General features: G+C 38.4%; 1 protein-coding gene and 1 long non-coding RNA gene across 9 annotated transcripts in view; one reads left to right on the top strand and one right to left on the bottom strand.

The window, feature by feature from the left end:
* The window catches only part of PELI1 (pellino E3 ubiquitin protein ligase 1), a 135,991-nt gene that overhangs the window by 75,825 nt on the left and 34,953 nt on the right, over window positions 1–25,213 (bottom strand). The window lies entirely within an intron of this gene.
* LOC112673554 (uncharacterized) overlaps window positions 1–25,213 on the top strand; it is a 94,383-nt gene that overhangs the window by 16,768 nt on the left and 52,402 nt on the right. The window lies entirely within an intron of this gene.

A 25,213-nucleotide genomic window follows, 5' to 3' on the forward strand; every position in this document is an offset into this window, starting at 1 on the left:
TAATTGGTTCACATGTTCCAGACCTCAGGGGACAATGTGATTTCTCATTTTTAATGTGGCATATCCTCAATATCCTAATGCCCACACACAGTGAGTGTGATGCTGGTGGCTCCTAAGACATACTTTTTTCTGTGTCATACTTGTGTGACATATCTTTTGGGATGGTTATGACATACTTCTTCCCAAATAAAGATTTTAAATTTACTGTTTTGGGAGATTAATGCATATAGTGGCACAGAAAGTAATATATTAGTGTCATTATTATTACCAATTATTACTCAGAAGGTGCTTTTTGATGACAAGTTCACACACATGTACCAAACAGAAGAGCTCTTATGACCATCTACATAATCATATAAATTAAATCTAAAAACTGCCACAAAAAGCCCAAAACTCATTTTGTATCAGGAGATTGGAAATGGGAGAGTATTTCTGTTTGTATTTGATTTCCTGGTGCTCTGTCTTTATATAACTAAGAAATGATGCAAATCCATATAATCATGGCCAACAGCCAAATCTTCCACAAGTACTTGTGAGTGTATGTGGAAGTTCATGAAAATATATTTCAAAGATTTCTATCTTGCTAATTTATAAACTTTTATGTCTAGACAGAAACAAATACAGGGCAACTTTTGAGCATTATTTCTGATGTGTATGATAATAATTTAAGCAAACCATTTAGACAGACTAAAAACATATGAAATAAATGTGATGCTTCTAAAAAGACTTCTCTGATTTTCACTCTGGAGAAAATAATTTGCTGTTTTACCTTACTGTTTTTTTCCTTGTGACTCAAGGGAATCCATGACTCTAATATGTTTTTCTTGTAGGTATTTAAAATAACATACTATAAAGGTAGATAGTATTTTCAAATTTAGTTAAATAGGGAAATAGTTAAGATTGTAACTTTCAGACAATACTCCTCCTTAAAATTTAGACAATACTCTTCTTTGACATTTTAGTGAGCTCCAAAGTTCGTAAGTAATTTTGCCCTTTATTTAGTAGAACATCACCCAACATGTAATGGGAAAATAAAAACTTACATATCACAATATTATCATTGTATATAATTATGATATATGACACACTGTATTATGTGATTTACCAAATTAATCTGTAAAAGACTGTGTGGCCACTATTAGTTGCTTCAAACTGTCAAATGAACTAGATGTTGATTTTTAAACCTCAAGAGAGCATTAATGGTTTACTAAATTTTCTCAACTGAAGTTCATCATCTGAGCAGAGCAAGACCTTTTTTCATCATTCATCTGTCAAAAGTCATTCTTCTGGCATTTTCCTCTACTCTCTAAGTGTTCGCCAGAGTGAGATTCAACTGCAGCTCTTGTGGCCCCCATCTTACCACCTGTCTGTCTTGCTCAGCTCTCAGAACTGCTTCTCTTTGATGTACCTCTGATATCTCCAGAGAGCCTCCCTACTGGCTGTCTCCTCAAAATGCCCCCCAGGACCCTACACCCTTCTTTAGCTATACTTTCTCTCCTTTTCTTCCCATCCAAGCTTCTTGAGAAGGGGCTCTAGTCAGTCCCTACATTTTCTTGTCTCTCATTCAATCTTTTTATTCTCTCTTTTTTCTTTTAATAAAATATACATAACATAAAACTTGCCATTTTAACTTTCAAGTGCATAGGTCTGTGGCATGAAGCACATTGACATCGCTCTACAACCATCACCACCATCCATCTCCAGAACCTTTTCACTTCCCAAACTGAAACTCTATACCTGTTAAACAATAATTTTCTATTCCTCCTCCTCCCTGCTTGCAGCCCCTGGAAACCCCCATTCTACTTTCTGTCTTTATGAATTTGATGACTCTGTGTACCTCATATAAGGGGAATCCCATAGTATTTATGCTTATGTGACTGACATTTCATTGAGCATAACATCCTTAAGCTCAGTCATGTTTCCTTTATTGTCTTTGTTTTATCTTTTCCATGCCATTGAACTGCTCCTTGCCAAGGTCACCAGTGACCCCCAACTTACTTGATACTCTGGAAAATTGTCTTTTTTAAAAGTCTTTCAGTGGCATTCAACTGCACTTGAAACTTCTTTACACTCTCCCCTCTTTTCAATTCCAAGACCTCCCTCTCTCCTGTTTTCTTCCTACGTTCCTAGCACTTCTGTGTTTGCTCCTCTTTACCTCAAATAATGTTTTTCTTCTGTGTCCTGTGTACATTTTAGAACATACTTTTCCATTCCTGTAATTTCTATTGCCATCCATATGTGGACTCTGACTCTTTGTTGTCATCAACCTAGATTTCTCTCCTGAACTCCAGAGAAGCGCAAACATCTATTGATGGAGATCCCCACATGAATGCTCCACCCACAAAATGTTTAAATCCATGTTTCCCTCTGGATTTATATCAGCAATAGCTGGTACCATCCTCTGAGTTACTCTTGACTTTAAAATTTTTCCAACCCGCAACATTTAATTGATTTCATAAGTTTTCTCAGTTTTTCCCATTCCATATCTCTGCAATAACCTTAATATTCACTTGTATCTATCCTCACTGCTACTGCTACTTGGCAATTCAAGTATTATTCTTCTCTCTGGGATCACTGTCACAGCTTCCTAATGAGTCTGCTTCTTTTCCTTCAGTTTCATCCCCATCTGGTATATTCTCCACCTATTGTCAGAATGATTTGTACAAAGCAAATCTGATTATATCACTCGCTGAATAAAAGTTTTGAATGCCTTCCCATTGCCTTCAGGAAGAAGAGTGCCATATTCTGCAGGATCTGGCCTCTCCATCTAAACCTCAGTACTTGCTGCTTTCCCTTATGCATTATTTGTTCCCAAGGGCATGATAAACTGTTCTAAATGTACTCTCTCCAGGCTGCCTTATTAACATAGGTGCCGTTCTCCTGGATAACTCTTACTGTCCTTTAGGACTCTACTCCAGGGCCATCTTCTCTAGAAAACCTTCCATGAAGGTGGGTATGGTAGATCCAGTGGTGTGCTGTTTGGATTCTTTTAAGGCCTCAGGACTGAATTGTTCATTCCCTGACCGCTGAGAGTATTAGTACAGATAGATCATAGCTAAATTTCATTTTGCAGCTTGACCGTGGTTGAAGAGAGCCACTTCCTTAAGGCCATGCCTTCCTTCCTATGGGCAACCCATATGTAATGACTACTTGATCTGGAAATATAGAAGCCTAGTTACATTGTCCCAGTTGGGACTATTCTGCAGGCCACCCTAGCCCTATAATCCTCCCATGAAAAGGCTGAGAACTTTGTTGTGATTGCATCAGAGACCAACTTCTTCTGTTCAATTCAGTTTCTTTCACTTCTCCTGCACGTGATTGATCCTGAAAGCTAGTCTCCTGTGCATAAATCTCCATCTTAGAGTCCATTTCACAGGGAACTAAGTAGCAACACTGAGTTAGGATCCTCAACGTCACTTGCTTATTTCTATCATAACACTTATCCCCCTATATCATCATAATTGTCTGTTTACTTGTGGGCCTCTGCCTAAGTACAATGAGCAACTTGAGGACAGAGAGTCACCATCTTGTTTTTTTTATCTTCACTTCCTTTTTATCGTTATTTATTAAATCTTCTTGAATAAATAAATGAGTAAATAAATGTATGAGATCACCATCTTCAAAATCCTTGGGGATTTTTTCTAAAATCAATTCAATCCTTCTTGACCTTTATTTCCTTTAGGAATAGCTCCAGAAAGTCTGGATTGTCTCTTCCAGGATGTATTTGAAGTTTGCTGCTGCTTGTGTTTAATAAAATTGAGAGAAGCGTGGATTTGAAGGTCTAGATTTAGATGCCTGGATTGAATTCTTAGTCATCATAGCTGTGTGACTTTGGGCAAATCATATAACCTCTTCATGTCTCAATTTGATCAGCTGGACAATTGTAATTCTAGCCCATAAATCCTGCTTGGTGGTAAATAAATTAGGTATTATCTGTATGAAATAATGGCACGTGGTAGATACTCAATAAATTTTAGCCCCATATCCCTTTTTTCCTTTTTAGATTAAACTTATTCTTCCTATAATAATTTGCAAAGAAATAAATTACAGTAGTTTGGTCCTACTGAGATGATCTCAGTAGCTCTCATTATCTTCTCACCCCACTCCCCTGCCTTTCATGGAACATAGCAAAAATCCATCATTCTCTTCTCTGCTACTGTTCTTATTCTAGAAGGGAAAAAAGCATCTACTGAAAGCCTTTGAAAGCATCTACCTGTGGAAGGAGCCTCGGTGTCCATCGAAGGATGAATGGATAAAGTAGATGTGGTATATATATACAATGGAATATTACTTAGCCATTAGAAACGATTAATACCCACCATTTGTTTCAAAGTGGATGGAACTAGAAGGTATTATGCTGAGTGAAGGAGGTCAATCGGAGAGGGACAAACATTGTATGGTTTCACTTATTTGGGGAATATAGAAAATAGTGAAAGGGATTATAGAGGAAAGGAGAAAAAATGAGTGGGAAATATCAGAGAGGGTGACAAAACATGAGAGACTCCTAACTCTGGGAAACAAACAAGGGGTAGTGGAAGGGGAGGTGGATGGGGGGATGGGGTGGCTGGGTGGCGGGCACTGAGGGGGGTACTTGAGGGATGAGCACTGGGTGTTTTTTTTTTCTTTTTCTTTTTTTTTTTTTTTTTTAGCACTGGGTGTTATACTATATGTTGGCAAATTGAATTCCAATAAAAAATATACAAAAAATAAAATTCAAATTCCAAAAAATAAATAAATGAAAAATAAAAAGAAAATAAAAGAAAATTCCATTTCACATATAAATATTGTCTTTTGTCTGTACATTTATACCTATTTTTTATATTTTTTTAAATTTTTATTTATTTATGAAAGTCACAGAGAGAGAGAGAGAGGGGCAGAGACATAGGCAGAGGGAGAAGCAGGCTCCATGCACCAGGAGCCCGATGTGGGATTCGATCCCGGGTCTCCAGGATTGCGCCCTGGGCCAAAGGCAGGCACTAAACCGCTGCACCACCCAGGGATCCCCATTTATGCCTATTTAAAATATACTGTATATAGCAGAAAATTGACTATTAATACCATATATAAATATATATTTATGAATTTTGTTTTCTAGGTCACTTCTGTTTGTTACTGATAAATCTCTAAACTCTTAGCCATACAAATGAATATAGGTGAAGAGGTTTAAAGCTGAATTCAAATCTGCCTCATGTAATTCCAACAGTTTCAAAGCCAATTTAGTTTTGATTAGATAATACTTACTCTTGGTGACAGGTGTTGAGTATATAAGAAACTAAATTGAGCTTTAAAAATGCTGATAGAAGAAGTCAGTGTAAGTAAATATGGAACATCATGATGACATTTTTAACATTTTATTGCGTGGTGTTAATAGTTTGGTTATAGGCAGTAGCTTTGGGGCAAAAGGTAGATACCGATTTTCATAAAATTTCAGGCTTAACAATGAGAAGAAAGTTTGTGAATCCCAAGAGAGGTTAAGATTGTTTCATTCTAAAAGGTAGTTTGACAAGACTGACTTGAGATCAGAGACAGCTATAATTTGTGTGCTTTCTTATGGTGTGCTGTGTTTATGATAAATAAAAGGTACTTCTCTATTTAAAAAAAGCATCTACTCAACAATGCAAGTCCCTGCTTGCTACAATTTTTGTTAAATTTATTGTCAAGCATCAAATTTGCTAGTGACTAGAGAGGTGTGACTAGGTGTGTCTGACAGTGAATCAAAGGTGAGTTAAATGACTTGAATGGAACACTACCCGATAGGCTTCAGTGAAGCATAGGAAGGGCTAAAATGATTAACATAAAGCAACAAGAAAAGTTTAAAGTTATAGTAGCAGGGTATCCCATATTTAGGTACCTGATTCACTCAATACTTCTAGTTTTCTTCTTCCCAGTACTTGGAAAATCACATTTCTTGGTTTCCTTGTCATTAATTGGACCATGTGATAAGCTCTGGCCAATTACTGGGACAGAAGTGTCACATCACATGTAGGTAGAAGTATCTGAGTCAGTGATCAGGTCTCAGCTAGAAATCTGGAATTTTGAAGAACACATGCCCTGAATAGTCTTTTAGATCTGGAGCAAATTCTGCAAAAAGTGAAATAACCTTTCATTGTATTAAACTGCTGAGGTATTCATGTTACACATTACCTTAACCATTTGGTTCAAATGTAACCATTTCTGGCCAACTTCACTGGGGCTCAAGAGAACTCAGGATAAATTTGAATAAACAAAACATCCCAGGAAAAATAACCACGGCCAGCTGTTTCAGAAAATAGAACTGGAAGGTTGTTCACAATTCTTTTGCCCACATCTACTCTACTGTTCTATGCTAGAGTAACTTAGCTCTTCCCTTTCAATATGCTCTCTTCTGTGTATCTCCTTCTCTCACTTCCAACAGCCAGTTGTCTTTCTCAGCATCATTGCGTGTCCACATCCCTGAATCATTCATCTTTCAAGGAGATAGAATTCAGTTGGTCCAAGGTCTGCAACCATCACAAAGTCCTCTTGAACCAGACTACATAGGCTTCTGGGTAGTCTACAAATAGGCTTTTCTTGAATTAGATGCCCTCCCCATTGTCCAATTAGCAACAACCATGAGATTGGATCATGAGATACAAAACATGGCCGCCCACGCTTAAAGAAAAGGAATTGTGAATTGGAGTCTGTCTTGGCTTGCCCAGTAAACTGGGATACAGATGCTTCGGGCCAGTGAGAGGATAGTACTCCCTTGTTGTGCCTACTGGACACTGAACTGGTTTCACAAATGTCTTGGTCTTGATCTGGAAATTGACCTGGGACTCCTGGGCCAGGACAAAATTTTTATTGAGCTGATCGATGAGTCTTCCTAGATGAGTCAGAAAAAGTGGATCCAATGACCCTGGGTCAAATGCAGGAAATATCTGGCTTATTAGATAATTTTAATCAAGAACTAGATATTTAATTTTGAGAGTGTTTTTGGTTGGTAGTAGGCACAAAAGGCAATGGTTGTTTTAGAGCAGTGTAATAATCAGTGATTTAAAAATGGTTTTGTTGTCTACATATAAATTAGGAACCATTTCATTTCACCCTGAGCGTTTGGTTAACTTATTCATAAATGTGAAATAACAGCTTCCCTTTGCTCTTAACATCACCATCTTACCTGCCACAGTTTCTTATGAATGCTCTTATTAATGTATGATAGTCTCTATTTGGAGTGTATTTATTTACCTTCTTAAAGTGTTTATTTCATTTTTTTTTGTTTCATTTTAAATTGCACTCCTTAACCTGTCCCTATTGTTTAATGTTCCCCTGAGGAACCTTCTTATCTTTCCCACGGTACTCCCCGTTGCCCTCTCAAATGGTGTCAATGCCCTCACTCTCCTCCACTGCACTCTGAATCAAAGTCTTCATTGCCTCTTTGAGGTGGTCTCAGTTGAGAATAAGAGGAAATTAGCCAATTAAACTATTAACTAAGCTAAGAATTTCTGATAGTTAAGTGACAAAATAAAAACAACGCAAACAAGGTTTTTGATCAGAGCTGTCTTCCTGCCATTCTCTAAATAATTGCAGTTAGGCTCTTTCAGCTTTCTTTTGATACTGCAAACAGAATAGAGGTCTCCAATACTAGCTTTTGGTCAGAGGTAATGATACAGGATAAAGATGGTGAACTCAATAGTTTTTGAGAAACCATTATCACATTTCAAGGAATTTTAAAGGCTATCATTTATAAAATGCATTCCTATTTCAGGAATGTTAAGCTATGAGCAAGGTGTGCCGTAAATTCTACCAAAATGTGGCATTGGGTTGGTACACTGTGGGGAAACAGCAGGGGAGTGGAGTGAGTGGTGAAATTTAATTGAGACTAGGTTCAAGCTCCAATTGTGCCCCTTACTAGCTATGAGACCCTCAGCAAAGTGTTTAACTTCTTTGAGCCTGAACATCCTCATCTGAAAGCTGGAGATAATATTAGCTACGGGGTTATTAGATGTTTTACATAAGCTATTGTACATGAACTATCTTGACACATAGCAGGTTCTCAGTGGGTGTTAACTGAATTTGAATCTGCTTTTTAAGCACCCTGTGGCCTCGAGGAAAGAAAATCTGTCCTATCAAAAGGATTGATAGAGAACTCTCTGGTTGGGAGAGAAAAGGCTTCATCTGTCAATGCTTGATCTGCTTTGGACTATTTTTGACTTGATAATAATTTGCTTGTTATTCCTTGATTCATCTATTCCTTCATTCAATTGTTATTTTAGTGTTCCCTACTTTTTGTCAGGCAATAGGGTTTAAAAAGATGAATAAGACATGGTGGTTTCCACAGATCGTAGAACCTCGTAGAGAAAGAAAGGTATGTAACCAAATAACTGAGAACGATTAAACTATTCATTAAAAATTTGCAACCCTTTCCATTAAAGAAACAATTAAAAAAATAAGATAGAGTCCCCAAATCTTCTATGATTTGTAAATTATTATAGAAGTATGGGTGATCCAAACTATATCAAAAACAAAATTTCCTCTTTCAACTTTTCCCTCTTGTTAGAGTTAATTTTGACATTGGCATCAGGACACATTTTGTTTATCTTTCGCTCTCACACTACATCTGTTACCTTCTCTGTTAGGCAAGTATAGAAAGTAAATCACCAGGCAAGAAACAATAAGCTCAGCATACATTTGAAACCAAGCAAGAATCTGAAACCAAGTTGGTAGACATAATTTTAGTTCTACCTGTGTTCATAATGCTTTGCATATGGAATACTGTATCTATAGAACTTTTAGCAGTTTTTTGGCCGGGCAGCATGGCACAGTGGGAAAATATAGGCATAGAATAAGTTTAAATTTTGGTTTTACCACTTATTAATTGTATGGGAAACTCTTTTAACCTCATTGACTCTATTTCCTTATTTGTGAAAATGAGTGATAGTAATACTTATAATAGGATTATAGTGAACATATATGCCCACACATATGACTTCAACAAATATAAGTTATTATTAAAACCTTAAGACAAAAAAGAAAGTATATTTTGAGCCCTTGGATAACTGTACAAAGTACTCAAATGCTTTAATATAAATCATATATATTAGAGGCAGAATTTGACTTGATTATATTAAGCTGGCAAATGGTTATTAAGGTTGTTTTAACTTGGGACACCTACTGTGACAAGGTCATTACAAGGTGTAAATGCCTAGTAAGAGTGGTGAACTCTGGGAACCAGGCTGGACATAGATTGGAGCCAGTCAAGATGGGAGTGTGGAGTGGGAGATTAAGCTCTGCCTATTTGAGGAGAAATATCCACATATTTGGAGTTCTTTTGTAAGGAAGAATTGTCTTCTTCTTAGTTAATTTATTAGTTAATTAATTTTTATTCATTCATTTATATTAGTATGGAGTCATGCATATTTTATATTTTAGGTAAAAAGCTATGTTCTTTATTTTGCTGTTTAAATTGCTCCAACTTTGTCCATGGGGAACTCTTTCAGGTTGTTTCCTGGCCTCTTTGATGTGTTCTGACCCTTTGTTTTTCTGAGCACTTCTTTGCTTTTGGGGATTATAAAGTGCTCTAGGCTCATCTTGTTTTTTCTCTCTGCTCCAGTTGTAAAATCAGCCATCTCTCCAAAGAGCCCTGGTTCCTTTTGTTAAGGAATGGTATATAGAAACCAAAATCTGGGTCCTGTGTGTGCTCAATAAATATTTTCTGAGCATTTCTATCAGCTTGGCACAGTTCTGGGTGCTAGAGATACAACAGCAAAGTTCTCTGGATCTCATAGAATTTATATTCTAATAGATCATGAAATACTATGAACAAAATGATACCATGTTCATGATGCTATGAACAAAACATCTAGAATAATATTTGGCTTATAACAGGGGTTCAATAAATGTCAATAACTCCTTCCCAACTCTCCCTCACTATACTTGCTCTAAAGTTGTTCAAACCCCTTTTTAAGGGATTGGAGCTAACTGGGCTGTGCCGAGGGCTAGAGTCTCATGCAAGAGTGGGTGTAGAGATTACTGCTGTTGCCGGGCTACATAACACATACGTTCTTCAAAGCATGTTTGAAGTGTTCCTGTGATGGCAAATCAATGTTTATAATTGAGGATACCCAAGAGGTACAGCCAGGAGATGAGGCCAAAAGCTCAGAAATATCAGTTGACCGAAACCAACTGTGGAAGCTGAGTACAAGTTGAATCCATTAAGAAAAGATCCTGACTAGTCTATGAATGAGATAGAGGACCTGGGTCTTTCTTGGGTCCTGCCTCCTTGGAATAGGAACACTTTATTGCTCATAAGCCTAGGCAAGGCAAACATGCTTGATCTCTGAATGTCCATATACCTGCTTTGCAACCTCCTCTTATTTTCTGTCCACCACTCCCCTGCTGCCCTGCCATGTATTCCAGGGTTCAGATAGAAGAAACCTTAGTGTAGGTATAGTGTTGGCACTGCAATGGCCACACTATCTCCCAGAGTCATAATGCAGGGACTGGAGTAAGCTGTTAATAGCTGCTCCCAGAGTTGAGGCTTACTTAAGGGAACACCTTGTCTCTCTGCTTTCTACCTTTGTGTTTAAGTCCCCTTGGTGCTGGGTGAATGGGAAGTTGCTACCTGGGAGGGTCTATGGTAAGGAGTAGGAACCCATGGTCTCACTGGATATCCAGATTGTGAACAGAAGGAGAGGCAGAGGTTAGTACCAGGGAAGTGGCCAAGCAGATCCTGCCTCAGGCTATAGACAGGAAAGTAACCCACAAGGCTAGAATCTGGGAAGGCTGGGAACTTGTAAAGAAAAAAAAGTGTGAGGGGGGTAGACAAAAAGGTATAGGACAAAGGCTGAAGGTGTTAGGGTACATATGCCCAGGTACATGTGGTAATGACTGCTGAATGGGTGAGCTGGATGGGTTCAGATGGTTTTCCAGGCCCTTCCCCAGAAGCTCCAGAAGACTAAAATTGCCCCTTCTTTCCCAGTGATAGCAAATAATCAATAATTATTTATTATAATGATAATTATAAGATAATTACCTTAGTAATTATAATAATAAATACTATATAAATAACAAATGGAAATTTGCCTTCTGATGCCATTTTGAGGTTGTGGTACTTTTTAGTAGGCAAAATTCACCCAAATCCAGTGAAATGAATTCCAGTACCTTAAAAATTTTTGAAAAAAAAATTTTTTTTTTGAAAAAATATGTTGATGCGAGCCTGCCCTTGTTAACCTCATCTTGAGGCCAGAAGAGGGCATGCAGTTGTAAAAACAAGTTTGGTATCCTTGTCCCTTTACAGCCTGGTTCCTTGACTGGAGACTATAATATCATGGAACCTAGAGGAAAACAAGGCTAAAAGGAAATAAGGGATGGTGTTAGGGCAAGATTATCCCATCTTCTATCACTGTCCTCTCATAAAACCTGTTCTCCTGGCACAGTCTTGCCAAAAACATGCTGACCAATGCTTAGGGTACAAGTCAGGAGCAACGCATGGGCAATCATGCAGGATAATGGTGGGGACTAGATGATTTGTCCTCAAAGTCAGACATAATGTCCTCTCACCTCTGTGCACATCAGGACACTTGCAGAGCACTGTCTGTACCCCGAATGGGATACTTTAGAAGTCTTAGCTGCTTCGAAGTAGCAAACAAAACCCAAACAAGATTTTAAATTAATTTCTATGCCTCCTTGGCAGCTATCATGTTAAACGCAGTAAATATCTGGGGTAAACCTAGTAGTCACAGAGGAAAATGATATCTCACACATCTATTTTGTAATTATTGCACAAAGTTTGCCACATCCCTCATGTTGAATATCACATAGTTAAATTGATTATCACTCCAGTTGAACATGATGATCTGTAATTAAATTATTAGTCATTGTTCTGTTGCATAAAAATATTTGGTTTCTCAACTTACAAAGTCTGTAACAAAGGTTGCTGGCTTGCAAGTTGATATTTACCAATGACTTATGCAAGGTTGTAAAAAATTAATTAGCAAAGGCTAAAGAAAAGAGTGAATAATTTGAGACATTATCAGGTCCTCTGTTTAAAAAAAAAAAAAAAAAACAGCCTTTAGAAACATTAGATTCAGGTTCTAATAGAATAAACCAAAAGAGCATTTGCTTCCTTAACAACTAAGCACTAGAACTCTGCAGTCCTCTGGCATATATTAACCATGCTTAAAATTCCCTCTCTGTGCTGCAGAGGCCATATTGACAGAGCAAATAAAGCTGAGAAGGTGGCTATCCTATCCCCCTTAATGTTTTTGCTCTGCACTTTCCTTTCCCTCTCTCCATTGCCTGCTATCTTGTTCTCATCCTTCTCCAACCCCCTCCACGCTTCCTTATGTTCCCTTCTAGCCATGTTACCTCCGTTTCCCTGCCTCCTACTTTTTTTTTAAGATTTTATTTATTTATTCATGAGAGACACACAGAGAGAGGCAGAGACACAGGCAGAGGGAGGCTTTCTGCAGGGAGCCTGATATGGGACTCGATCCTAGGACCCCAGGATCATGACCAGAGCCAAAGGCAGATGCTCAACCACTGAGCCACTCAGATGCCCCTCTGTCCCTCCTACTTTATAGTCTTCTTTTCTTTCTTCCCTTCCTTTTCCTTCCTCCTTCTATGCAATGCTGCATAGTAGTTATTAAGAGCATGGGCTCCGGAAGCAGATTAAGGCTTCCAATTCTGGCTCCCTCATGCACTGAGTGACCTTGGGTGAGCTACTTAATCTTGCCCTGATGCCACTACCTTGGATCAGTCAAGAGTTGATTAGGGAAACAGAACTGCTAGTGTGGGAGGCTCCGAGGAAGTAAAGATCAGAGGGGTCACTCATCAGTCCCTCTGAGATGACAGGCATGACCAACTGCTGGAATGGACCTGTGAGTAGGGAGATGTGAAGAAGTCCATGGGGAACTGCTGCCTCGGAAGGTTTGCATGCAAGCATCTGGTCATGCATGCTGTGTTTCATCAGCAGGGCCAGAGGTCCTCGAAAAAGCAAGATGTGGAGTGGAGGAGAACCTACTGGCATCCCTATGTCTGCCACTGCTGCATCTAATCACGATGGCCTGCAGACAGTAATGGCGGCTGCTTTACTTCTGCATTCCGTATCTCACATGAATTCTACTTTTGGCCAAATCAAACCCAGAACCATATAGGGAAGTGGCTTTTGGGGAACCTAGGTCTAACCTAGCCAGGTTTTTGCAGTACAAATCACCATATGAGTCATTTTCAAAATGCAGTTATTAAGAGTTCAGAACCCATGAAGATGTTGTGAAAAGTAGATGAGACCAAATACATATAAGGAAAGCACTTATCACAGTGTCTGGCACATTGTGAACACCCAATAAATAAATTCTCCTTTGTTTTCAATCCATTTCCTCTTACGTTTATCTTCTACCTAAGCACTATTACCAGATTTCTCACTGTCATTGGCATTGTATCACCAATGTTCAGGATTATTAGTAAATGATGTGGGAAGTGTTACAATAAAATAGATATTATTTATTGAGTATTTAGTAGGTTACATCCACGGCACCTTTGTATGCATCAACACATATGCTTACAACAACCTTATGAGCTAGGTACCATCGCCATTCACATTAAAAGTTGAGGAAATTGAAGTAAAAAGATTATTTACTTGGCCCAAACCTCACAGGATTTAAACACAATACCTGTTTGTTTACAGTGGAATAATGTAAGCCCAACCATTTTAAATACTCTGTTCCCATTAGAAGTGGGAATACCACCTGTAGGAGGATTATCTTCAGGCATACAGCACCTTCAAAACTTGCAAAGGAGGGAATCCCTGGGTGGCTCAGCAGTTTAGCGCCTGCCTTCAGCCCACGGCTTTATTCTGGGGTCCTAGGATCGAGTCCCGCATCAGGCTCCCTGCGTGGAGCCTGCTTCTCCCTCTGCCTGTGTCTCTGCCTCTCTCTGTGTCTCTCATGAATAAATAAGTAAAGTCTTAAAAATAAAAACTTGGAAACGATCTCAGAATTCCCTTTCTGTGGATATTGTTTCACACAAAATTGGGGCAAATTCTAAATCTGCTCACCATGGTGGAGACTACCACACCAGTGGCCAGAAAGGACTTGGTATGTGGCAGTGTTGGGTGAAGCAGCTTGGATCAAGCCAACAGAAGGCTGAGGGATTGGAGAGATGGAAAAAAGTTAGTTTGTAATTAGATATAATTTTACAACCTAAAACTTGAAATACTTGTTCTAAATGGACTCTCTGGCCCTTTTTAAAGCATAGCCTTGTGACTTTTATTGGAATGCAAAGTCCCTTAAATTACCCCAGCAAATAACTCTGGCTTCTGCCCTAAACTCAAGTAGAGACTTCAAATCTGCACCTCCACAGATTGTCAATGGGCTTGGGCTATCTCACATATATTTTTAAAAATTTAAATGTTTTTGGATGGGGCTTATCACAGTTCCCATTCATCCCTCATGTTTTTTTTTTTTTTTTCAAGATTTTGCTTATTTATTCATGAGAGACACACAGAGAGAGGCAGAAACATAGGTAGAGGGAGAAGCAGGCTCCCTCTGGGTAGCCTGATGTGGGACCCAATCCCAGGACCCTAGGATCACAACTTGAGCCAAAGGCAGATGCTCAACCACTGAACAACCCACGTGTCCCTCACTCATCCCTCCTTATCTGTCAACTAGCCTTACTTTACTCATCGACAATTATATCTCTTGACTTAGAAGACGTTGAGTGTCTGATTCCTGCAAAGTTAACAATCTCTAAGAAGACAGATTTCAAAGGAGTTGGCTGGTCTTGGATTTCCACGTGGAAATCAGCAGAGATGAGGGGCACGAATCCTCTCAATTCTTTTTTCTACTCATCCGGTCTCTCACCTCTGAACCCATTCTTTGAAGCTCCTTGTCCATAAACTTGCTGTGTGGCATTCTGACAACCCCTAGGTTACCTTCTAAAAAATAAGATCTGAGTTCCCAGTGGTGGAACCATACAATTTCACCTTTGCCAAACATGACATGCATTTTGTAAACAAAAGGTCTTGAGATGTAAAGGCTAAGAGTGAAGCAGAAAATCTGAGACTATTTGTAGGTAGACACAGGTGCAATCCCTGCAAGTGCCCTGGAAAAAGTTAATTGTGTACTTTTCAGTTCTAGGGCTTAAAGTGTTAAAGTGTGCTATTAGGGAAATAGTTGGTTTCCTATGGTTTGGAACACCTGTAGTATGAAAATTTGAAGTTATCAGAATATGATAAATGATAGTGTTTTTAGCTATGTTGACAAGCGTGTTTGGCATTGAGGTTGTTGTCTATCAAAAATAGTGCGAGTATTCATTGCATTTATTAACTGTCACTGAAACCTGGGACATGATAATGATGGTGTGGTAAAATGTATTTGGTTCAAAAGCTGGTTTTGGCATTTTATGATACAGATTGACAAAAGTTTGTGATATATAATTTAAAACATGTGGGTGTAGTTAAGGTAACCATAGTATTTATTGGAGAGAACCTTTTATTTTTTTAATTTATTTTTTATTGGTGTTTAATTTGCCAACATATAGAATAACACCCAGTGCTCATCCCATCCAGTGCCCCCCTCAGTGCCCGTCACCAGTCACCCCCATCCCCCACCCACCTCCCTTTCTACCACCCCTGGTTCGTTTCCCAGAGTTAGGAGTCTCTCATGTTCTGGAGAGCACCCTTTAAATAAAGATATGGAGAAAAATGGGACTATATAGAGTCTAGCTTGTTAAAAGGAGGCAAAGAACCTGTTTCTTTGTTACAAGAAACAAAGCTTCCTAGAAATTTGCGTATTTCTCCCAGTGTACTGGTTTCCTGGTTTGTGTCCCTGAATCTGAGCATCATATCATCTTCACCAGTCTCTTATCTTCACTTGTATCATTACTAAAGATGCTTTTGCTTGTATGGGTATTTAAATCAAATTACTTTTAATTAAGTATAAATGTTATAGTTTTGTTATTCTGTGCCCTGGCAACTTTCAGTCCCTGCTCCCAGAGACAAAATATTTGCTTGTAGTGTATGGAATGAGATGGCTGTAAGTACAGTCTTATGTTTTTAAAAATGCATAATAGTTGAAATAAAAAAAACTTAAATGTATTGAATATTATTCATTTGGAATGCAATACCAGTTTAACACATAATTACAATTTCAGAATGTGGTGCAATCATGTCCTTAACATAATTAAGTAAATTAATACAAATCCAAATTCCCTGTACACTAATGATGACTTCTAGAGCACATTATATCTTTCCCATCTTTATTCTCAGTATGTACATAAAGACCTAGCCTGTATAATAAATGCACTGTTAGAACAGTGGATTTTCTCAATTTCAAGGATTCTTTTGAGTACTCAGGAAAGTATATAGAACCATAGGTGCCTGGACTTTTATAAATCAGAGCAGCCAAATGATTTGTCAATAATCTGGAAGAAAAAGAGGTAAAGATTATGCTCAATCTAGTGGAGAACAACAGTCTTATAGGAAAGGGGTTTAAGTCATTCAGTTAATACTAACAATAGCAGCACTAATAATGAGCTGATTGAGCCTGGAAGAATAATACCCCCCTTGGACCAGAATTATAGCATTACTTGGGCTGTGCTGCCCACTAGAACTTTCTACAATGATGGAAATACTCTATAATCTGCACTGATCCAGTATAATCTGTGCTGTCCAATAGCCACTAGTTGTGTGTGACTATTGAGCATTGGAAATGTAGCTGGTGCAACTGAGGAACTGGATTTTTAGTTTTATTAATTTTAATTAATTTAAGGTTAAATTAAAATAGCTATGTGTGGCTCGTGTCTACAGTATGGAGAGTAAGGTTCTAAAGTGTTACGGATAAAGCCTCTTTGAACAATTTCTTTACTCATTTATTGATGTACACATTTATATATATGTTTACATTAATTAATTCTACCAATATTTTTTGAGCTTTCTTTGCTTCAAGTACTGGGAATATAATTGTGTATAAAACTAACCCAGATGCTACCTTCATGGAGTTTATAATGTCTCATGGAATAGATGAACACCAATCAAATAATCACACAGCTGGTGGGAATTAGGAGAACATGAAGGTTGTAAGATTATCCCATGTGGACGACTTCTGTGAGGAAATCCAAGCTTTTTAATTTCTTTAAAGTCTTCCTATTTCCCCCCAAGGAAATGACCTCTGACCTGGGATCTGAAAGCTGTTTGGCCTATGAAAGGAATAGATTTTATCAGTTGACACTACTGAGATCAAGCAGGGTTGGTAGAAACACATTTAGATTACATGGGTAAATAAAATCACTGTTTCTCTTTAGAAAGAAGAAGAAAAATATCAGGAGCCTGGTGTTCTAAGAAACATTATAGCTGTCAGAATTGCAAGAACTGTTGATCAGAGGATATCCAGGGAGTTTCCAAGTCATTTTGTCTCATTGTATAAAGGCAGAGACCCTCTGGAGAGCTTCTTTCTCTTTTATTAAAATAACGTGTAGAAAACACACGCAAAAACAGTTGTGCACACACCTGGGTACAATTAAGAAGTTAGAGGTCACATGAATTACATTTCCTTAAAGAAATATTTTAGTATTCTTGGAAACCTATACTGCTACTGAATGGTAAGTTTCTGTTACAGACAAACTATATCTCTTGCAAATATGCCATATGAAACAGTACTGATTTTTTCCATTTGAATATTCCCTAGTGCCCTAGGATGGTTATCCATGAAATAGATAATTTGAGGCTTCAGAAAATAAAGCTAACCAAAAGGAGCATAAATAGTGGTCACAAGAATCTAGTTTGCATATATAATTCCAATCTCCCTAAAGTTCTGGTTGATAATCTAATTTAACCATGAAATGATAAATGATAATTTGAAAATAATTATGTACTCTTAAATGAGAAGCCACTAAAGTATGGCAGCACAGAATTAAAGTAGCATGTGACACTCTCTAATTTTACTTGCTGTAATTTTAATTTGGGGTTTGGAGTCAGGGTGGCAATGCCTCTTCAAAACAACCTGATCCTGGTAAAATATCCAGATAAAATCTAAGAGAAATACACTCTATCATCTTCAAAAGGGTATAAAGTTTTATCTACCACTTCCCCTAGTACCATATTTTATAATAAATCTGTCCAGTTTTATGGAATGCTGCCAGATGGCTGAGCTCTATCCTTCCCCCCACCCTTTGCTCAATGTGCCTGAGAGCATCTGAATTAGGCTAGGGGCATACCTTCATCAAAATTATATTGCATTTAATTAACAGAAATCACTATATAACACACCTATGGAACATTCTGAGGATGTGTGCTATATAGAGCCTTGGAGAACTCTTGGGTCATTGCGGTACTTAATGTCTTTATTTCACCTACAAATACTGACACATATCCCTCCCTGAGCCTACATGTAAGATCTTCATGAGTAATCAGAGGGATGGGATACTGCCTCAAAATTCAAGTCTGCAGATACCCTGAAGCCCCTGTGCTTTATCAATTGTGTTTTCAATTTTCTATAAAACCCACACAGACTGCTTTCATCAGGATATGTGCTCATTCTCTCCTGAGAGGTAGGCACTGGTTCTAGGGAATTCCCTAGGTTGTTATTACCCTACATTGACTCTTAGTTTTATATGAAGGAGTTCCTGTTGCTCAGGTTTCTGTGTGTGGAGGGAGACGCAAGGAAGCCTAATGGTTAGGGGTGGAGACTTCCCTTCATTTTACCAGTGGTCATTAATGGCCTACCTGTCCAGTCCTCCAGGCCCAAACCATTATGTTATACATTTTGTATCCATTTACATGTAGTTTATTACATAAGCAAATGACATGGGGAATACTTTAACTTTTTCTAATGCAAAATTTCAAATACACACAGAAGTAGATACACTAGTGTGATGAAGCTCCGCACACTCCCAACACTGAGCTTCCACATGACTAAGTCATGGCTGGCCTTACTTTATCTGCACCCCAACCTACTCACCCCTTTCTGAATTATTTTGAAGCAAATTCATGAATAGTTTGCACATAGATAAAGCAATTAATAGAGGAGGCCACTCTCTCCCTAAAGCCAGCTTTGAGCCTTCTCTTTCCAGTAGGAAGAAACTGCCATCCTTGAGATTAGTGTATCTCTTTCTTCTAGCACTTATTACTTCTTATCTGGAATTATTGGTCTTTAGTACATCCTATCTTTCCTATTGAACTTATAGTTCCTTAAAAGCAGGACTTAGGACTAATTTATTTAACATTCACTAAATATTTGCTGAATTAAAGAAGAAATATATAAAGATGGGTCACAATGACTACAATTCAAATTCAGCCCAAGATAAATCCACATCCAGCACTGGGAATCGAAGAAACAGATACTACTTTACTGTGTACTTCATCTGGCTTGTCTATGGATCTTAAGTATAGACCTGAGTTTCTTCCGAATGCCAATACAACTTTTAGGCAAAATATGTTTATCTTGAATTGAATGATAAGGGAGATAAATATGGTGGAAGATGTATTTGTTATTTATAATAATGTAGATAACAGAAGTGGTTTCACATAGCTATGTATTAATACAAACTTGAAAATGGCAATCCACATTTTGCATGAAATAGCGAAAGAGATTTAGGAAGGACAATTTTCTTCTATGGAGGAAGAAAATGGACTTTGGAGTCAGGCAGACCTGACTACAAATCCCAGCCTTGAGCAGGTTATTAACCTCTCTGACCTTTAGCTTCCTAATCTATAAAAATGGAAGAATTTTTCCTTGCCTCACAGGATTGTGAAGGATTAAATGAGATAGGATATGTGAAATCTTCTAGCACTGTCTGTCATATGGTTGGCACTTTTATGTGTTGGTAATAATACTAGCAATCACTTATTGAGAACTTACTATATGCTAGCACTGGATTAAGCAGGATACAGGTATTATTCTAATTAATCTTCAGAGTAACTTTGAGGACAGTGTTGATATTTTTGCTTTTTAAAAAAAGATATTTATTTATTTATTTATTTATTTATTTATTTATTTGAGAGAGCACGAGAGGCAGAGGGAGAGGGAGAGAGAGAATCTCAAGCAGACTCCTTGCTGAGTGTGGAGGCCTATAGGGGCTTTATTTCACAACCCTGAGATCATGACCTGAGCTGAAATCAAGAATTGGCCGCTTAACTGGCTATGTCACCCAGGTGAAACTTTGCACAGGATAGGGCTTTTCTTAAAATTTTAAGGAAAATGTTATTTCTTTCAATCAGTTATCAACATTGTGATCATATATCACAGAAACTGAGAAATATGCAGCTTTAACTGGGAATTTTTGAAAGTGGTAGAGTTAATAACAGAAAAATGAACAATTGAAAACCAAATTCATTTTTATTTTAAATATAAGAATGTGATCTGATAGAAAATTAATACATTTAAGGGATGCAAAATATACAGAGACTTTTTTGTAACACTAATTTTAGTGATGTAGGAGGAAAATACACCTAAAGGCACAACTTCCAGAAGACACAGAAATAGCAGCATCAAACAAGTATAAAATTCACAAAATTTTGAAGGTCTTAAGTTAAGAAATCAATACTAGTAAAGTGTTTAGAATAGTGCATGATACATTAGGAACGTGGAACAGGCGTTTGTTGGATAACATGAAGGATGAGGCGTAAAACACCTCATTTATTAAGTCACACAGAATCTGAGGCAATGTCCAGTGCTTATTAATTAGTCTTAAGAAGACATTAGCACATCTCCAAGAGGGTATACATTTTCTTTTTCTCCTTCTTATTAGAAATTCTGGCATTTCTTAAGTTCCATTGGTTATTCCAATACAAAAGCCTAGAAGGGCTTCCATTAAAATATGCAGATTGGCTATTGCAAGCTGCTGTTACTGTCCTCTTTCAATACAAATACTTAAAGGATTTGCTCTTCCAGAAAATGCAGCCTAGCCCAAAAACCGGTCTTTAAGGTTGAGCTAGAGTGGCTGGTCCCTACAAGTTTCCACATTCTGAACACAGATTTACTGTAGTAAAGAAAAATCTAAGTCAAGTGTCTGAAGAACAGGGTGTGATTTAGCTAAAATTGCCAATTTTGTTATAGCATGTTTGGAAAAGTTGCCCCCGAACCGGCTGTCACGAGTATTTCTTAAATTAAAATAATTCCCACTGAATCTTTTGAAAGTAAACAGTTGATGTCCAAGAATCTCCCAGAATAAGCCATTGTAAAGTCTCATCAGGACAGGAAACTTTGTGGCAGTTACCTCTGCTTGCTCAGGGCCTGGAACCTGGCAGATACCATAAATCTATGTTGCCCATGGAATGAAGAGAAATTATTTATGCCATTATTATACCAGGAGCCTGGCTTCATGCTTCATCTTACCATTAAAGCTCTCCCTACGTAGGCTTTAAAACTCCTGGATGTTACAGTAAACATTCCTCAAATAAGTTTTGGATCATAACCTCTATAGGGCCCAAGTCATGTGTGGCAAAGATAAGCCTGTTCTACTATTGACCCATCCTAAAACTCTCTGGATTTGGATGCTGGCAGAGTTAAAGCAGACCCCAAGATGGTCTCAAGTGGACAAATGTTGAATAGAACAATTGCTGCCTCCAGCTGCTTTTGACAAATACTTGGTGGGGTGGGGAGCAGAGGACAGTATGTTTTCTATTCATGGACAGGCTCTTTGCTTTTTTATCCTATAGGCTTTGTTAGCAATGATAGTTAATACTGCAGGGTCCTTGAGGTTGGGCACACAGGTCAGATACCCTATATCCACTGGGTACTCATATAAGGGGAAAGAGGAAGGAGCAAGCCACTTGCCTTTAATAGAAATAGTATGTGGTGCTCTGGCAGTCCTCTGCCAGTCTGCTTTGGCTTGAGTGTGGGCTAGGCAACTCCCCACCAAGAGGTCCTCAGGGGAGAAAGGCGGGAGGGGAGGGGCAGTGTGGTAGATGAGCCACCAGACTGAAACATAAGTCCAAATATACCCACCTTCTCCATACCTCATCTGCCAAGCATTTGAGGAATTAAGTTGCTCCTACACTGTTGGTGTGCCTCAGTTTCCCCCAAGTTTAGTTATGGGCAGAGTATACACTATACCCTAGGGTCTGCTGCTTGCAGCAGGAGATAATGCTCTTGTATGCATCACTAAGCACAGCATGAAATTAGTCCCCAAAGGGAGGAGGCATGACCAATGTGTGTCAGATGTTCAGGCTTTCTGTGTGACTCCAGCCAGGGGAGGGATGTGGATACCAGGAACACAGGATTCGGGGAGACAAAGGAGCTTGGAGGAAACCAGGGCTCCAGGCTAACCCCACAGTATAAAAATCACAGGGTGGGTGTGGGAAGGAGGGCTAGTGGGAGGCAGTGAAGTAAGAGTGAGAGAGGGGGAAATCTTTACAAGCTGCCTGTGAGAGCTCTTGTGAGCTGGCTCAGCCACCCACCAGCAGTGTGACCTTGTGTAAGTTAACCTTTCTGGGTGTCACAGTCTTTATTTGTAAAGTGGGGGTAATGACAGCACCTACATCATCAGGTTGTTAAGAAGTAGAAATTGATACATGGAAAACATAGGTCTATACCTGGCCAAAAAATAAATAAATAAATAAATAAATAAATAAATAAATAAACCCAAAAAACCCCAAAATTAAAAAGGTCAATAAATATTAGCTTTTATTATCTGTAGCTCAGGTTTGGTTTTTTGATGTGGTTTGACTCGTTTATCTACGGTTTATACCAAGGCAGCTATTTGGGAGCATGGAGGTTTCACTGGGTATCACTTCATAGTTTGAATAGAATCAGGTACGCCTTAAGGTTGGTGATCCTTAAGAAATGTCCTTAAGAAATGTAATGCTTAAGGAGCATTACACCTGCCATTAAGTGTGAATTATTTGGCTAATTCCATGTTACAAATAACAAAAAAGAATGGAAAAAAGAGGCTTTCTTTACATCTGTACTCATTTGATAACAGAACATTTAGTGACTCACTCTCACTTGCTTAAAAAAGGCAATTAAAGAACTTCACAAAAGAAACAGTGCACATCTCAAGAGGGGTTCTTTTGCGGGAATATATTCTCATTAGGTCCTTGATCAGTCTGCATCTGGGGTTCAGGAATGAGGGCCGGCTTGAGGCAGATCTCTGTAGAGATGTACAACAGGATCTGATTAAAAGCCCATGAGAAGAGAGATGCTGTGAGCTTTCAAGTAACTACACAGATCTGAAATTCAATGTGTGATCTAGGCCAGGACAAGTCTTTGAGAAACACAGGGGAGACATTATTGTAAAAGTGGTATGTGGCCTGGGCCAGTAGGAGAAAGGGGAATAACAATGTAAAGAAGAAATCTTGGGGTTTAAATGTAAATTTGAACTGTGGAGTGAGGGGGGAAGTCAATAATAACCTTCTAGGTTAATCTTCACTATCTCCTTACCATGGGAATCAAAACACTTGATACAAGGTCATTTCAGATGTAAACCAGGAATAACATGGAGGCATAATTATTATATCCTAAACATTAATCCCACAGCAAACATTTTAATAGACTGAACTAGTTTGGGTCAGAAAAAAAAAATCTTTGGTGTGTCTTCACTGGAGTCTACCTCCATAATGTAACCTGGGGGAGGGTCTAATGCTGGAGTGACTAAAAGTCATTATTCTTTAGGGTTTCTTCTATAATTAGTCTGTGATTAGTAGGTCTCGGGTGGAAGTTAACTCTGAGAAAAAGTGTTACCGGGAACCTGGGTTTTAATATGGAGTTTTGCAAGCTCATATAATATGCAGTGGCCTAAGGAGCAGAATGTGCTTAATCGGAGTTGTTACCAGATTGTTTGCGTTCAACGTTAGTTTACCTCTTATAAAAAAAAAAAAAAAAGCAATATGTTTTTCAGGACCAATATTATGAATATTTCATAAATAGGACAAATTAAAGTTATACATTAAATTGCTATAGTTTGGAGAGAAGGAAAGAATTAAAAGGGAAAGAGAAAATTGAACTTGATACTTTGCAAGTTTAGAATCAGAATCTTGGAGGTTGGATTGTGCCCATCAGTGATAGTGTGATCCTGTATAGGCAACCTAGTTTCCTGTGTAGGTTTCTGAGCAAATAACTTAATCTTTCTGCTATAGATTATGAATACCTTATCAATATCTACATAGTAAAAAAATAAAGAAGTGATTGCTGATTATTCGTTTTAGGTGATCAGTGAAGATAGCAGAACCAGCCACGTCTGAGATTTATTGTTCTTGACTTGCCTGCCTTGATTACTTATGTGGCTTCAATTAGCTACCTAAGTGTAGACCTCCTTCCATTTTTTATCAGCAAATATGACTGCAAAGTTGTTTTCTTTGCCTGTGAATATGAGCAATGTTTATATTAAGCAGATCTGAATGAAAGATTTTAAAGATGACTAAAAACTAGAGAGTAGAATATTTTCATTTCCTGAGCCCTCCACTTTGTACTTCCTTCTATCACCCAAAGGACAGTGGGCTCCCCACTCCCTTGGGCCACCTGCCTAGTCAGGGGCTCTCAGATTTGACTCACTTTAGATGCATGTAGGGGCTTGTTAAAGCAGATGGCTAGGCCCAACCTCCAGAGTTTCTGATTCATGGGTCTAGAGCAGGACCGAGAATTTGCATCTCTAACAAGTTGCCAATGATTGCTGATGTTGCCCATCTTGGGACCATACTTTAAAAACCACAAAGGAAATTGGCCTCCTGTCAGCTCCTGAATTGCCCCATAACACTTTCTCACTGCTCCCCCCCACCCCCAGCCTTTATCTTTGCCTTGGGCCAATGCTTCTATCCCTGCATGTGCCCAGTGGGATCCCTGGCCTCCAGCTGTTCCCTCTATGTGGGCCCTGCTGGGGGTCCATGTGAAAGGGGCCGAACTTCCCCCACACTCCCTCTTAATACAAGACTTGTGTGTTTTTTAATGGAAGCATAGAAGTGACTAGAGGGAATTTACAAACAGAAGAGGATGATATGAAACTGAAGGGAAGTGTGATTGTCCTAGTAGTCGATTCCTTAGAGTTTTTTCATTATCATCCCCTAAAGAGACTTTTTTGACCTTTTTTTCTTCTACCTGCACCCCATACCATCCCTCATCCCTGCCCATGAAATTGAACCACTACGATACTCTGTACATCTGTTTATTTGTCGAAGCCTTTTGAATGGCTACAAACCACTGTAATATCTAACATTTTACACCAAAATTTTATATCCACCAAGGACCAGTTTTGCCTCCTTGGGGTGATACCACTCCTGTGGAATATGCATGTTCTAGCAGAGTAAGGTAAAGTCACTGAAGCAATT

Source organism: Canis lupus, chromosome 10 (genome assembly GCF_003254725.2).
Source record: "Canis lupus dingo isolate Sandy chromosome 10, ASM325472v2, whole genome shotgun sequence".
NCBI classification, from domain to species: Eukaryota; Metazoa; Chordata; class Mammalia; order Carnivora; family Canidae; genus Canis; species Canis lupus.